The following is a 14,867-nucleotide window of genomic DNA, read 5'->3' as shown; positions in this document are numbered from 1 at the left end:
TTCTCTAGCGCCGGGGCCCGGATGTTGTGGGGATCGCTGCCGCCCCGCCTAGCTTCCTGCAGCCGAGCCGGGGCGGGCTTTGCTCCTCTTCGGGAGTCGTAGTTCTTTCCTCCTCCTGTGCCAGACATGAGGAGCGGGAGGGACTACGAGTCCCGGCATGCGCTGCGGCGCCCCGCCGGCCGCCGCCTCCCGGCTGCGAACGCCTGCGAGCAGGTTGTTGTTTTTAAGAGAGGCGTCACTGTGCTCCAAGCTGTGACCGCCGCCACCGCGACAGTCAACACAGTCGGGCGGAGGTGGCGCTGCTTGTTCAGGTACGGCCCTGGGCAGGTTGGGACCCCGGGAGAGGAGTCTCGGCCGCCTGTCGGGGCCCTGTCCGGCACCCGCTGCTGAGTTGTTTGGCGGAGGCAGAGGCGGGGACTTCTCTGAGGCGGGGGGCTGCCCTGGCACGGGCTGCTCGGGCGGGGGCTGACTCCGGCGGGAGCTGGCGCAAGGGTGGTCTCGGAACGCGAGGCAGCAGCCCTCCAGGCTTGAGTAGGGTCGGGAGGTCTTGCAGCCTCCGATTCCTGCCTGCGGACCGGAGCGGCGTACCAAGGGATTGGGGGAGCTAATGGCCCTGGGGACCCTACTTCTTTCAATAGGCTGGCTTGGGCGCTTCTTGGTCTTGATTGATGAGAATCCGTATGGTAAGATGTTATGTGCGTCACCCGGCCGGTTTTTTCAGCCGGCCCATCTTTTTTGGTGACGTTTGAGCCCCGTGATGCCAGGAATAGAAAGATTAAATATTAAATAATGCAGCTGAAATTTCTGCTTATACTCCAGGCTGACAATTATTAGATCCCCTTCCTCATCTTTCCCCCCCTCAACCGGCCCGCGTTAGCGTGGTCTTCCTAAACTCCTCTGTAGCAGCTGTCCACACAGTTCCTTGTATCCTCTACGTGTTTATCTTTGTTTAATGAATCCAGCTCTGCCATTGGGAGCGGCAGTTTAAACGAACTCAGTCAATTACGGTACTTTGTTGAGTGGGTGAAATTTGCACAGCTTCACAATTGCTTTATTTAAAAACGAAGTGGAGCTTTCGTGTAGTTAGAATAGGTAACTACTTGAGTCCTGCGAATTTTGGATTTGCCTCCTCCAATAAGGTTATATCCATTGGATAGTGCTTGAATTGTCTCTGCTAGCGCTTCATATTTTTGGTTTAAGATTTGAAGCTTATTAGGTCCTACATTTCTCGGGGGGGTATAATTTTATCACACCTTGGACGCTAGTGTGAACGGTTTACTATTTGCCGAGTTCTCATCATAAAGGTGAAGGGACAGGAGAAAAGGTATTATTTTAATGCGTAATTTTTAACCCTTTAAGCGAAGGATCGGATTCTGATTAAAGAAGCTGTTAAATAAAAATCATTCTCAAATAATATTCAGGGGTGTGGGAAATACTTTTTAAGTGAAAACTGGTTAGAAAATAGGTTAATTCTAATTTTGTAAACGAAACTATAGAACCAGAAGTGATGTCTACTAGAAAAAAGCTCAAAAGATAGTTATAAAAGTGATAAGATGGTGAAACCATAAATGACTTTTTCTTTATACTTTCTGGCATTTTCCAAATTTTCCAAGGAAAACAATTTAAAAAAAGGATATACAGGTACGGCAGTTCTATAGACCCTTTAAACATTGCTTTAAAAAGCAAATAAGCAACAAAAAAACCTACACAGAGCCCCTGTTACTGCATCCACAGACTATATGATTAATATAATAATATATTAATATAATAATTTAAATGTAAATTATTTGTCTGGAAGGGGCAGAAAGTGCATTAGTTGGATTAAAAAGGGAAAAAAACCCCAGATATGACAATAATTCTTAGCATTTGTACATCTCATTTTAATCTCTTTTCATTTTGTATGATAAAATCAGCGCCAGAGTGCTTAGTCTTTAGTTAAGGCAGTGCAATGTTGATTATTTTTGTAAATCCATCAGGTGACAAAAGATGGCCATATTAATCTGAAAAGATCTAGAGATAGGAGAATTTTAAGTTTATTATTTGTAAGCATTTGCCAGTGGAAATAAGGAAGTTAAGCAGTGATGAAATGGGGGGTTTAAAGCTTGTTTTCATTAAATCACTTTGAGTACCAGGTTTTGTATGGTACTGATATTTTGGATTGTGCTTACTTTTATTTTCTATTTGGATATGTTGGAGATGGATGGGTAAGAAGAATATTATTTAGCCCATATTTTGTTTTCTGTCCTAAAGAAAGGGTCACATTGGTCTTCTGTAGGAATATTCTATGTATTTTTGCAATTACCAGTCCTGAAAAATTGAGGTTTAACCTCTACTCCAAGATACAATAAGTCTTAATACAATATCCATTCTAAAGGTTTTTTTTTTGTTTGTTTTTCAAGCTGTAGTATTCATCTTTTATTTTCTTTGAAGCTTTGCATCCTCCTCAAAGTTCAGTTCCTTTTCACTATTTTGTACCTTTTAATTTTGTATATGTTGTGTGTTGTGTTGGCTCAATATCTTATTAGATATTTGGGTCCGTTTACAGGGCTTAAGAAGAAACATAATTGATTAATATGTTTGATTTACTATCTGGTTCCACAGTGTTGTAGTCTCAATTGTGTTGTATTCTTATCTAAGTTAAATAAAGATTTAAAAAAGCTAGATGAGTATGAACTGCTAAGATCCTAGAGCAATAGTTTCTGACATGTTAAGAACATGGACACAGCAGCAAGGCCTGTTAAGCCCAGGATATTTTAAAACAGAAAATGCAGACTCATCTAACAATGCAGAACTACTAGAGCCTGGATTGTTTGCATGTTTATGTGTGGTTAGGTGAGGAAGTTGCTCTAATGTATGTGATAACTTTCAATATCAAGAATTTCCTTGCTGGCAGTTTTACAGTTTTGACTAGATTAAAACAAATTAGAGATATCAGTGTGTTTCAAAGGTCATGTCCAATATACTGCACCAGATAAACTTGAAAAAAGTTTCTCAATTTGAGTTCTAAGATGAAATTTAGCCCTATAATGTGGGAAAGATTGTAAGTAACTGATAAGTTTAGGGATTTTCTTTTTTTAAAGGACATCTGATGTGTGGAAACTTGTTTAAGGGCCAGTAGGTTTTTTGAAGGAAGTATTTAAAAATGAGTAAAGTGAGTCAAAGATTTTCCTCCTTCATTACAGGAAGTCAGAATTTGTAATTTTTCTTTAGTATTTGTCCATAAATCACTATCCTAAAACCTTCTGGTTCGTGTCACCATCATGATGAAATTACTGTAAAAAGAGCATAGGATTGGGAGTCAGGATGTTTAGTGATGTTGAGCACATAATTTATGACTCTGTCTTGCCTCCATGTGTACATTGTACATAATAGCCAATTGCCTTACTTCATGAGGTATTTGTGAAGCTCAAATCAGTTATGAAAATGACACCAGTTTGTAAGTGGCAGAGTGATCTGCCCATGCAAAGTATTATTGGCTACATAAGTAACATTTACATAAAGTATATGGTGCATTTAAAGTGTGATAAGAATGTGATATGTATTTTTTGACTGGGAAGTTTGATGGAACAGTCAAATGGTATCTTAATTTGATATTTTGGTAGAACTTTTGGCTTTTTCTAGGTTGAAGGAAACCTGGCCCCTCTCCTGACTGTGACTTTGCACTCTGCTGCCTTAAAGGTCTTGAAACTGCAGTGTGCTTTTATGGCTGGGCTTTTCATTTTGGTTTTGTTTTTTTTTTTTTTTTAATTGCACATCTGAAGTCTAAGGAAGATCATCAGTCTAACTTCTGACAGTAGGAAGTGGATGTTTTTAATGTTCTAAATGTGTTTAATGTTCTAAAATGTTACTTTAAGTTGATTTCATAACAGCCTACACTGAATATGAAATCCTAGGTCCTCTGAGAGAAACATTGCATGTGTAAACATTGGTCTTTCAGAAATAGTTTAGAGCTTAGACAGCTTCTTCTGGGGATGTCAGCTCTGCCTATTACAGTATCTGACCCTTGAGATTAACTTTAAGTAAGGTGGGCATACAGAATATTCAAGTAAAAAAAGTGTTTTAGAAACTTTTCTGAGGACTTTATGAGAGTAAATACAAGTGAAAGTGAAAGGCAGAGGAATGTATTATGTATCATGCATGGGTTGGTAACAGCTGTTTATATGATGAGTTGATAACTCAGTATCTTAACTAACATTTTCTAATATTACTACTAAAAAGTAACAATGGATGTATATTTAATTGTTTGGTATTTTTAAAAGTGGAGAACAATAGAAGTGTAAAATCCCTTTGTTTTTCATAAAATTAGGGAGAATTAAAGAGTATAGATATATGATGAATATGTATTTTTAATAAGCAAAAATTGATTATTTTTTTAAAAATTTGGGAATAGAGGAAAACAAGGAGGGAAAACCCAGTAGTTTTACTTATTTATTCATGAAAGGGAAAAAGGGGCCACCAGGGGCTCATGGTGCCCAACTGAGTTGGAGCCTGGCCAAGTTTATGTATATATGGGCTCTTTTAGGCTCTTTCAGAATTAAGATACAACAATCTTGGAAAGCCAGGATTTTTTCTCAGAATGAGAATACCTGGTGAGAGGAATGTTTACATACTAATAGGCATCCAAATTTCCCCACAGTGTTTGAATTCATATCGTTGACTCACTTCATTTCAGATGTTTTATCAGAGGTGTGGCTGCTTTTACATGGAAGCCAAAAAAAGAGTACTTTTATCTTCAAATATGGTAGTAGTTGCTTTTGTTTCCCAATTTGAGGGATGTTACATCATAGAAGGAAACGTGAAGAAATTGTGCATTGGCTCACTTCTTGATTTATTTTCTACATCAAAAGGTTAATCTGCTGCATGTAACCGTGTTGGTGCCTTTTTCTGGGCGTGGATAACGCGAAATTACTACTCTATTCTAGATTTTTTTTTTCCAGATTCCTATCTTTAGTGATAGATTTCAGTGTTTTAAATAAAATTCCACTCCATTAGAGCTAGGAGAGGGCAGCTTACTATAGATAGGTTATGGTTATCTTTGCATCCACTCATATGATGAATGTAGTAACCAAGAGGCAGGGCAGCCATAGGACTCACATCTTAATGCCCTAATTACTACACTGTGGACTCATCAAAGCCCTGTTTTCATCAAAGTGTCAGTTTTCCACAGTAAGTTTCTCATACCTCAGATAGTAAACATTTTTCTGACTCTTTTAAGCCCTTTGACTTGTCTTGAAGAAACTGGTCATCCGGAAGATGACTGGATTTGTATCAGGCGTATACTGTACTTAAATTGGGTTTGTCTTTTTATTTTAGAAAAAAAAATTTTTCTTCTGCTGACTATAAAGTTAATAAGTGGTCATTGAAAATTTAGCAGATACATGTAATTTGTTTTTTTTGGATTTGAAAGCTTCTAAAATTTTAGTATAAATAGCATTTTACTATGCATATTTGTCGTGCTTTTTAAAATATTGATATTTCACCATGTCAAGGCATGTTGATCTACTCTATCTTTTTAATGGCTGCACTAATTATAGATACTGCAGATTTTAATTTTAATAAATTCACACTTGGTAGACCTTCCACTTTTTAATTTTGTACTATAAAATTTGTTCCGTCAACCATTCTTAAACATATGTGTATAAATTTTCATACTCATGTGACTATTTCTATCAGATAAATTCCTAGAAATGAAATGAATAGGAAATGAAGGAGAATTGGTGGGTCACAGGGTATCTGCCTGTAAAATTTTGTTGTTAAAAATCACTGAAAGAAGGGGTCCTGGCTGGCTCAGTCAGGAGAACATGTGGCTTGTGATTTAAGGGTCATGAGTTCCAGCCCCAAGCGGGGTGGGGGGGGTGGGTAAAGATTACTTAAATAAAACTTAAAAAAAATTACTGAAAGGATGATAATATACATTTCCACTGTTCACAATGCCTATTTTCCCATATCTAATCTAATTTACTAACCTGTTTAGTCTTTGTTAATTGGTTAGGCATTAAAATAATCTTGCTTCTCTTTGTGTTATTTGGTAGTAAGTTTGAGCATTTTTTCAGTATTGTAAGTTATTTTTATGTCTTCTATAAATTGAGCATGTTCCTTGCTAAATTTTTTTTTATATAGGATTTCCTCAGAGACTTTTCTTTTTCCTTTTTTTAAAAGATTTTATTAATTTGATAGAGAACACAGGCAGGGGGAACAGCAGGCAGAGGGAGAAGCAGGCTCCCTGCTGAGCAAAGAGCCTGATGCAGGACTGGATCCCAGGACTCTGGGATCATGACCTGAGCTTAAGTCAGACGCTTAACCTACTGAGCCACCCATGTGCCCCCACTTGCTAAATTTCCCACTCAGTGTTTTAACCTTTTTCTTATTGGTTTATTGGTGCACTTGAACTGTTTTGAAAACTCTGTCATACATGTCACAGATATTTTTCCAGTATATCATTCATATTTACGTATAGTGATTTGGCAAACAAGTGTATGATTTTTATATAAGATCTTTTCCTTTATAGTTTCTGGGTTTTGTGTAAGCTTAGAAAAAGATCGTATTTACCTCCAGATTATAAAGCTATTTTCCATTTTCTTTGAGTCTTTTTGTGGTTTCATTTTGTATGTTTAAATCTTTAGCCCTATTTTTTACCAGGTGGTAGTAAAGTTTTATGAAGCCTTATATTAATGCTGATCTTTCACAAGGCAGGCAAAAGATGACAAAAGAAAGTCTTTTGTAACTTCATGTTTAGGAAGTTTAACGGAGGCTGTGATTCCTGAATGATGCAACTTGGCAAAAAACTGATTTTTTTTTTTCTTTTGGGGGCAGGATAGGAGAACAATGAAATTTCTTTCTTTTTTAATTCAAAAGTATTTTATGTGGAAGTGACTGTTTTATTTCTGCATCTCTTTCATCCTCTACCTTCTACACCAGTGGTGGGAAGCTTCTGTGTTGTGTTTTGAGCGTCCAAAATGGCAGACAGCACTTAGTTCCGTATTCAGAATTGCCTGTCAAATCCTTTGTCCTTGGTGTTTTTGGAAAGCCATTTAGCTTTGCCTTTGCTTGGTGAAAATATGTTGCAAGATTTATCTGATGTAACAGTTTAAAAGTCCTATAGAAACTTAGTCTTTTTCAAATAAAGGGTTTAGCTGACCATTCTAGCCAGTAAGCTTGAAATCAGCTTCCCTAGGGTAGTACTTATGTTTCCCACAGCACAAGGCATAGTGGGTACTAAGTACTCCTAAACTAGGTTTATTTATTGCTAGAATTTGGGGACTGAAATAGGGTCGGCATTGCAGATAGAAAAAAGAAAAGTATAAACTGACCCCATCACTTAAGATTAGACTACTTTGAAAAAAGAAAACAAATACAGTGGAAGTTTCTTCTCTTCCACAGTGAACAGATTGAAGAGTCCTTAATTCCTGAGAGAGACACATTTCTCAACATGTAACTACAGAAGTAGTTATGTCAAAATTTTTTAGGAGGGGAGAAGGAGAGGGAGAATCTTAAGCAGGCTCCATGCCCAGCACAGAGCCCAACATGGGGCTTGATCTAACAACCCTGAGATCATGACCTGAGCCAAAATCAAGAGTCAGATGCTTAACCGACTGATCCACCCAGACCACCCCATGTCAGAATAACTTTTTAAATGCGAATTTTCCAAATTACCATAAAGCATAGTGACAGAACCGTCTAACTTAGTAAAAGGCTTTGATGATTTTTTCCTTGCATCACTGTTTTTCATTGATGATAAAAACCCATCAGCAACTTAAATTATCCATTAATAGGGTAATCAGCTATGATAAATATAACAATACATTATGTAGTCATTAAAGTCATTTTTGAATAATTTTTAAAACATTAAAAATTTTTGTTAAACAGCTAATTGGGAAAAGTAAGGTAGGAAACTTGTTGACCCTAGTGCTTATATAAAATGTTTGGAAGACTATATCCAAGGTGCATTTAAATAAAATTTGCAGCAAAATAAACTGTATGTACTCCCACTATTGAGGAACACATTCTTTGCCCATCTTTTTTTTTTTTTTTTTTGCTTTTGTACATGGTCTTTATTTTGCCTGAAACACCCTCTGTAATCTTAATCTGTACATTTTGCTTCTGTTTGTACTCACCTTGCATTTTTGCCTAATCAAAATCTATTTTGGGCCCTAAAGGATAATAATTATAGTAAAAGGATTTAGAACAGTGCCATATAGCTGGTGTGTAATAAATATTTGTGGAATGAATGTGAAGGAATGAATTTATCTTGATGTCAGAGGGTTGAAGCAACTTAAAGAGGTACATAAAATTCAGGAAGGTAACAAAAGTAGAAGAGAAGAGGGAGACAGAGAGAACATAGTGGTAGAAATTATAAAATGGAACCAAGGATGAAGATACTCTTCTACCCACAGTATCCATTATGATGTCTCTCTTTTTACCAAGGGTAGGTATCACGAGGGAAAGGTCTTCCTGTTACTGAGGGTACCTGTTCAGGTTGAGCTCATTTATTCTAACACTCCATTCAGAAATAAATTTCTACTGATGATTTTTCTAAAGAAGATGCTTGAAAGTGGAGTGAAGTATATGCTTCCTAACAGTTTCAGGATAACGAGTTCAGTGGGGCTCTTTTTTTAGTGACTTGTTACTGTAGACCCATGGCGTCACAACAAAGAGTTTATGTTGGAGTAAGGTTAAGGTGTAGCACTTTTATGGGGGCTGTCTCCCCTACAGTTAGAGAGTAAAATGCCTTTGCATAGATCCGAACTAGACTTCACTGTCTTTAATACTAAACAGAGAGCATCTTCAGTATTACATCAGAAAGGCCGGTCTCCTGATAGATGCAAGAGTATCATCATCTGACCGCTGAAAGTAGAATGAAGCGATACAGAAGCCAGCTCCAGCTGGAGACTTTCATCCTTTTTTTTTTTTTTCTTTGAATAGATTCTGCTCGGCTTTTGTAAGAGGTCTTTTTAGAGCTGAGGAGTATAGTAACCGGGTCAGACTGCTGGGGTGATGTGGCATTAGGCGTCATCAAATTTTCTTTACTTGCTGCTGGGGACTTTACTGGTAAGCAGAAGAGTGGGTGAAACTGTTAGATAATAGTGGATTTCTTAAGCTTTTCTATTTCGATGTCTCCATTGTGATGGTTAGGGATTTTAGTGGCTCTAAATCCCTTTTGAAAATAGGCAGAATTAAAAAAATATAACTATGCTAAGTTTAACAGAGACAAATTTAGGGATGAGGCTAAAATTGGAGCTCTTTATCAAAGCCTTGAACATAATACTAATAAGTAAAGTTACTCAAGGAAGAGAGTAATATGAACTACCACTAGGCAAGTTATGCTATGAAGTAAGAAGTAAATGCTGTAAATTCAGGGAAAGGAGAGACCATTGTGTCAGAAACTGCGATCTAGGAAAACTTGCATGGAGGGCTGAGCCTTAAATATAGAAATCAGAAGAAAGGAAGGAGGAAAGCATGCCAGGAAGTGTAACTTGAGTAAGTAAAGACACAGAGGTAGGGCTGTCCATTCTGTATTCAGGAGACACACAGGAAGTAGATTACTTTGACCATGTGAAGGCTCAGGAGGGAGACCTAAGTGATTGCTAGGTTAGAGCAGGTAGTGAAAGCTTCTGAATATCTCCCTAGACTTGGACTTTGTAGAGAATACTTACCCTCAAGGTCATGGGGAAACTTTTAAATGGGAAAGAAAAAAAGTTCTGGTACTTGGAGTTAAGTATTGTATGTAACCTGCAGTCAGTTTCATCTTTGCTTGTATATAAGTGTTTAGGGTGGTTGTATATGTTTAGGAAGGGACCAAGGAAAGAGTTGAAAAATGGTACTAGTGAAAAGTACCATAATAATTAAAACAGCATTGTATTGGTACAAGGAATATAGATCAGTAGAACAGAACGGAGACTACAGAAACCGATCCATAAATGTATATAGAACTTTTTATATAATAAAGAGTGGCATTTCAAATCATAGAAAGTATGGAATTTCAGTAATCGGGATAATTGCTAACACCAAAAGGGAAAAAAATCTGCATACAGAAATTTAAGTAGCTCAGTGTAAAAGCCAAAATTGAAGAAGTGTTAGTAGAAAATATACAAGAATAATTTTGTAATCTTTGGGAAGACTTTCTAAAGCAAGATGTAAAATATAGGTGTTCTAAAGAACACCCTTTGCATAAAATTTAAAAACATATTTGTGCTAGAAGTTATTTTTAAAAAATTGAAGCATTTTAGAAGAAAATATTTGTGATAAGTATAACAGTGAATTATTTCATGACCCAATTTATAAAGAACTTCTACAAATCGATAAAGATATCCAATAAGAAAGTGTAACATAGGAACATTAGATAATTTACAGAAAAGGAAATGAGGATAGCCAATAAACATTGGCAAAAATGTACAATCCCGCCAAGTTATCTGGGAAATGCAGATTAAGATAAAGAGATTGTTTTTGCTTATGAGGTGATCAGAAATTAAAAAGGGTTGTTACCCTGTTAAGGTTATGGAGAAATAAGGTACCCTCCTATTTTGGTAGGAGACCTTCCCTAACCTGGTTTAAAATGCTGATTCCCGCCCCCCCCCCCCCCCCCGCCCCGCCAATTCCCTGCATTCAGTTTTCCCCTTTCATGCTTTTTTTCCACAGTACTTGCCACCAACTGGCTTACTACATATTCTGCTTGTTTGTGGCACTAGAACATGAACTCTCTTCAGGGGAGGTCCTGGTGTTCTGCCACACTGCTGTGCTGTGTCTCCAGCACTTGGAATAGTGATTCATGCATGGCACATAGCACTTGCTCAATAAGTAAGTATATGCGGACTGACTGAATGAGTGTAATATTTATGTTCCAGGTTAAGGTAGTCTCATTTAAACTATTTCTGTAGGGTTGTTATTGGATAAAAAACAGAGTATAAAGGGCATTTTAAAAGTTTTTATTAGTTGGGATCTTGGATTCTCTTCCCTTTCTTATGATGAAATCTGGTTTAAACCAGGCATTTTGATAGCCTGTTGGGGAGGTGAAAGTTCAGGAGCCTTTGAAAAGCATTTAGGAAATGGTTCTTGAAAGCTAGCTAGACTGACTGCTCTTGATCACATAGTTCAGCGGCATTTTTGGAACCTTTGCTGCCAGCCCATTGGTTGGCTTACATTGGAATTATAGACGTGTGGAAGAATAATGCCTCCATTCTTCTCCATCATATCTAATTCTAGAAGATATGGTGATAGGAAACCGTACCTTTTCCATAGTAAAATGTAGCTACTCAGGAAGGATGAGGGGCACCATCATTATCAGGTAACACTCCCTCCACTTGCACTTTATGAGATAAAATTAATATTGTTGCTGTGTTATTACTTTTGACAACTGCCACCTAAATTATTTTACAGTTACATCTTTAGCGCATAACTCCCCTAAATTCAGTTTCCAGCTTCCTGCTTGATGTTTCCACTTGGATGTGATAATTGCCGTCTCAGATTTAAGATGCCCCAAAACAGTTCACCAGTTTTCTTTTCATAACCTACTGCTTTTGAAGCTTTCCTGTCTCAGTGGCAATTTCATTTTTGTATTTGTTTAGTCCAGTAGTCATCTTTCACACCTAATATTCAGTATTTTGGGAAGTGCTGTTAGCTAGCTGTTACCTTTAGAATACGTGTGTTATCTGTCCACTTCTGACTATCTTCACAGCGACCACCCTGGGCCAAACCAGCATTCTCTCTCTCTCTCTCTCTCTCTCTCTCTCTCTCTCTCTCTCTCGGCTGGATTACTGTAGCTCTGCAGATGACCTACCTACTTCTGCCTTTGCTCTCCCCCACGATGCTGTCTCAGTAAGGCTACCAGAGTGAACTGTTTCTTTCCTGATAATTCTCATGACCTTTAGTTTGACTCAGAGTGAAAAGCTACAGAGTCTTAGGACCTGTACGGCCCTACATGGGCCATCCCCTGCCTGTTACTCTCTGTCCTCATCTCTTCCTACTTTCTTGCTAGGCCCCTCTTCTTTATCATCCAGGCCTCATGGCTATTACTCGGAGAGGCAGGCTGGCTTCATTCCAACTTTGTTACCTGCTGTTTGGTCAGAAGTACTCTTTCCCCAGTTAACTGACTAATTTCCTCACCTATTTAAATAGTTGCTTAAATATACTTTTTTTTTTTTGGTTTTTTGTTTTTTCGATTTTATTTATTTGACAGAGCGCACAGTCAGGGAGAGTGTCAGGCAGACAGAGAGGGGAGCGGGAGAAGCAGGCTCCCTGCTGATCAGGGAGCTGGATGTGGGGCTCAGTGCCAGGATCCTGGGTTTATTATGACCTGAGCCACCTAGGCGCCCCCAAATATACTTTCTTAATGAAGCTTTTCCTGACTATGTTTTTAAAAATGAGTCCTCTCCAACCCAACATTTTCTGTACTCCTCTCGTGTGTTTCTCTACAGTAGGAACTATACCATCAAATATACTGTATGTTCTAGCTGTTTATATTATTTATCAAATGTCTCCAGTGTGGAAGATGAAATGCACAGTATAATTGAGATGGGTTTAATTCAGGCTACTGCAGTATGGAGAAAGTTCATTAATGAGAAACATCTCAGGGAGAAAACCAAGGGGTTTTTGTAGAGACAAGTAAACAAGGGAATTAGGAGGAGGATGGAAGTGACTTTTAACTGGGATTTTTGTGAGGGTAGGTTGATCCTTTGCAGTTAGTCATTTGTCAGAAGACAAAACAGGACTGGGAGATTTTTCAGTGTTCCTTGCTTTCCTCGAACATAGGGCTCAGTTCAGCATAGTCTACTACGAATAGAATTTAAGCCCCAGGAGGCAAGACTTCTGTTTTGTATATTGGTATATAGTATTTTCAATACCTAGAAAGTGCTAAGGACTCAATAAATGTTGAACAGATGGATAAAGGAATGAATTTAAAATGGTATTCACCTTAGGCCTCCTGTCTGCTGAAGAATGTGATTGTACCAGTGTGGAACTGGACTTGCTGCTGTAAGTAGCTTCATAAATGAGATGAGACTCTATGGAATAAATTTATATCCTGTCATCACCAATATGTGCTATATTCTATGTTGAAACTGTATGTTTGTAATACATATTGTCATTCTCTTTCATAGAGTTCTGCATATAAAATTTTACATGTTGTGAAGATATGTTCCTTAGGATTTCTTACGAAGTGAGAATCAATTTAAATAATGTCTCCTATTCTGGAATCTCTTAGGACGTTGGATTTTGTCTTGAAGGCAGTGTGATTCAGTAGTTTAAAAGATTAGATTTATGAGTGTGAGCAGACTTATGAAGGAGTGATGGAAAGGGAATTGATCGCAGGTAGAGATCCATTAGGGAGCTGTCACTGTAATTGCAGTGGGAAATGAAGTTGGGTTAGGCAGTGGAAGCAGGAATGGATAAGGAGTTGTTAGACTTGACTAGATTTTTAGGTCAAGGTGAAGTTTTAGTTATCCTAAATCTAGGATTTTTGATCTGGTATTTCATGGCTTTTCCTTATGTCCAGATTGTTTTTGGCTAATGCTGTTCTCTGAGATACCAGAAACAGGAGGAACAGCAGGGTGTGATTTTAGTTTTGTAGAGGTTGTATTTGAATGCCCAAGAGCCTAAGCAATTGGATATATATGACTGCTTAAGAAACTACTCGGGAATGAAAGGAAGCCTGAGTCTGGAAACGGGCTTCAAGTTTATAATCTTCTTTAAGTAGCCTCAGCTGTATAACTTTGTATTTTTTATGCCTTTGTAACTTCCCATAAATTCTGCATATTTTTACATTACTAGTAAAGCTCTTAAAATGGGAAGGGTTTGCGGGGCGCCTGGGTGGCACAGCGGTTAAGCGTCTGCCTTCGGCTCAGGGCGTGATCCCGGCGTTCTGGGATCGAGCCCCACATCAGGCTCCTCCGCTGTGAGCCTGCTTCTTCCTCTCCCACTCCCCCTGCTTGTGTTCCCTCTCTCTCTGGCTGTCTCTATCTCTGTCAAATAAATAAATAAAATCTTTAAAAAAAAAAATGGGAAGGGTTTGTGCATTTACCTTTGGTCAAAATAATGGGAGGTTCCTCTAGAATTTTGAGTTCCTCGAGAAACAGTTTAGACTTGTGCTACTAACTGTATCATCATCCAGAAGTCTGTTTACCTTTCTTCTTCTTCTTTTTTAAAGAGTTTTATTTATTTATTTGTCAGAGAGAAAGAGAGAGGGTGCGTACAAGCACGGGGCTATGCAGAGAGAGAATCCCAGGACCCTGGGATCACGAACTGAGCCGAAGTTAGATGCTTAACTGACTGAGCCACCCGACGTCCCACCTTTATTCTTTTTGAGTGCCTAATATGTATCCAGCAATGTGCTGTGTGTTGGGAATATATAATAGGCAGGTAAATAAGCAATTACAACAGCATTCTCTTTCAAGTAATAGATTAGGGAAAATACTAGTCTTTGGGGATGGGGTCGGGGAATTGTTCACAAAAGAAGTAATGCATTAGCTGAGATAGGAAGGATGGACACAGGGGTTTGGGTTGAGGTAGTGGGGTAGGGAACTGATCAGAATATCCGCAAAGCCCCAGAGTTAAGAGAAAACCAAGCCTTTTAGGGGAATCAAAATCATGAGGGGAGAGGGAATGGAAGGGGAGAAGATGAGATGCTAGAGACGAAGCGTTAGATATACAGTGCCTTTGGGCATTATCCAAAAGACAGTATGAAAATCTTAACATTTTAAAGGAGTAATATATAAAATTATCATCGTAGGAAGAGCACTGACAAGTGGGGAGGTTCAGATACAATGGCAGATTTGGGTCAGTGTGTCTAGGGTGGAACTCAGAAATTTACTTTTAAAAAGTTTGCTCTAAGTGCAGTGCACCCAACTTTTTGAGAACTGCTGACTTAAAAAGATTCT

At 38.3% G+C, this 14,867-nt stretch overlaps 1 protein-coding gene across 15 annotated transcripts in view; it reads left to right on the top strand.

Annotated features, from left to right (window-relative positions):
- Positions 1-135: 135 nt before the first annotated feature.
- Positions 136-14,867, top strand: part of CCPG1 (cell cycle progression 1) — a 38,664-nt gene continuing 23,932 nt past the window's right edge. For 4 of the 15 annotated variants that reach the window (XM_048219433.2, XM_048219430.2, XM_048219432.2 and 1 more), the window contains exons 1-2: positions 169-311; positions 10,636-10,794. The gene's annotated coding sequence lies outside the window, so the exon portion shown is untranslated. Of the gene's footprint in view, positions 312-8,927; positions 9,049-10,635; positions 10,795-14,867 lie in introns of those variants that run through there. The other 11 variants (XM_048219451.2, XM_048219443.2, XM_048219414.2 and 8 more) reach the window with 6 other exon arrangements.

The sequence above is a fragment of the Ursus arctos genome, unplaced genomic scaffold (genome assembly GCF_023065955.2).
Source record: "Ursus arctos isolate Adak ecotype North America unplaced genomic scaffold, UrsArc2.0 scaffold_36, whole genome shotgun sequence".
Classification (NCBI taxonomy): Eukaryota; Metazoa; Chordata; class Mammalia; order Carnivora; family Ursidae; genus Ursus; species Ursus arctos.
The sequence above is the reverse complement of the archived record's forward strand: the minus strand, read 5'-3'. Positions and strand labels throughout refer to the sequence as shown.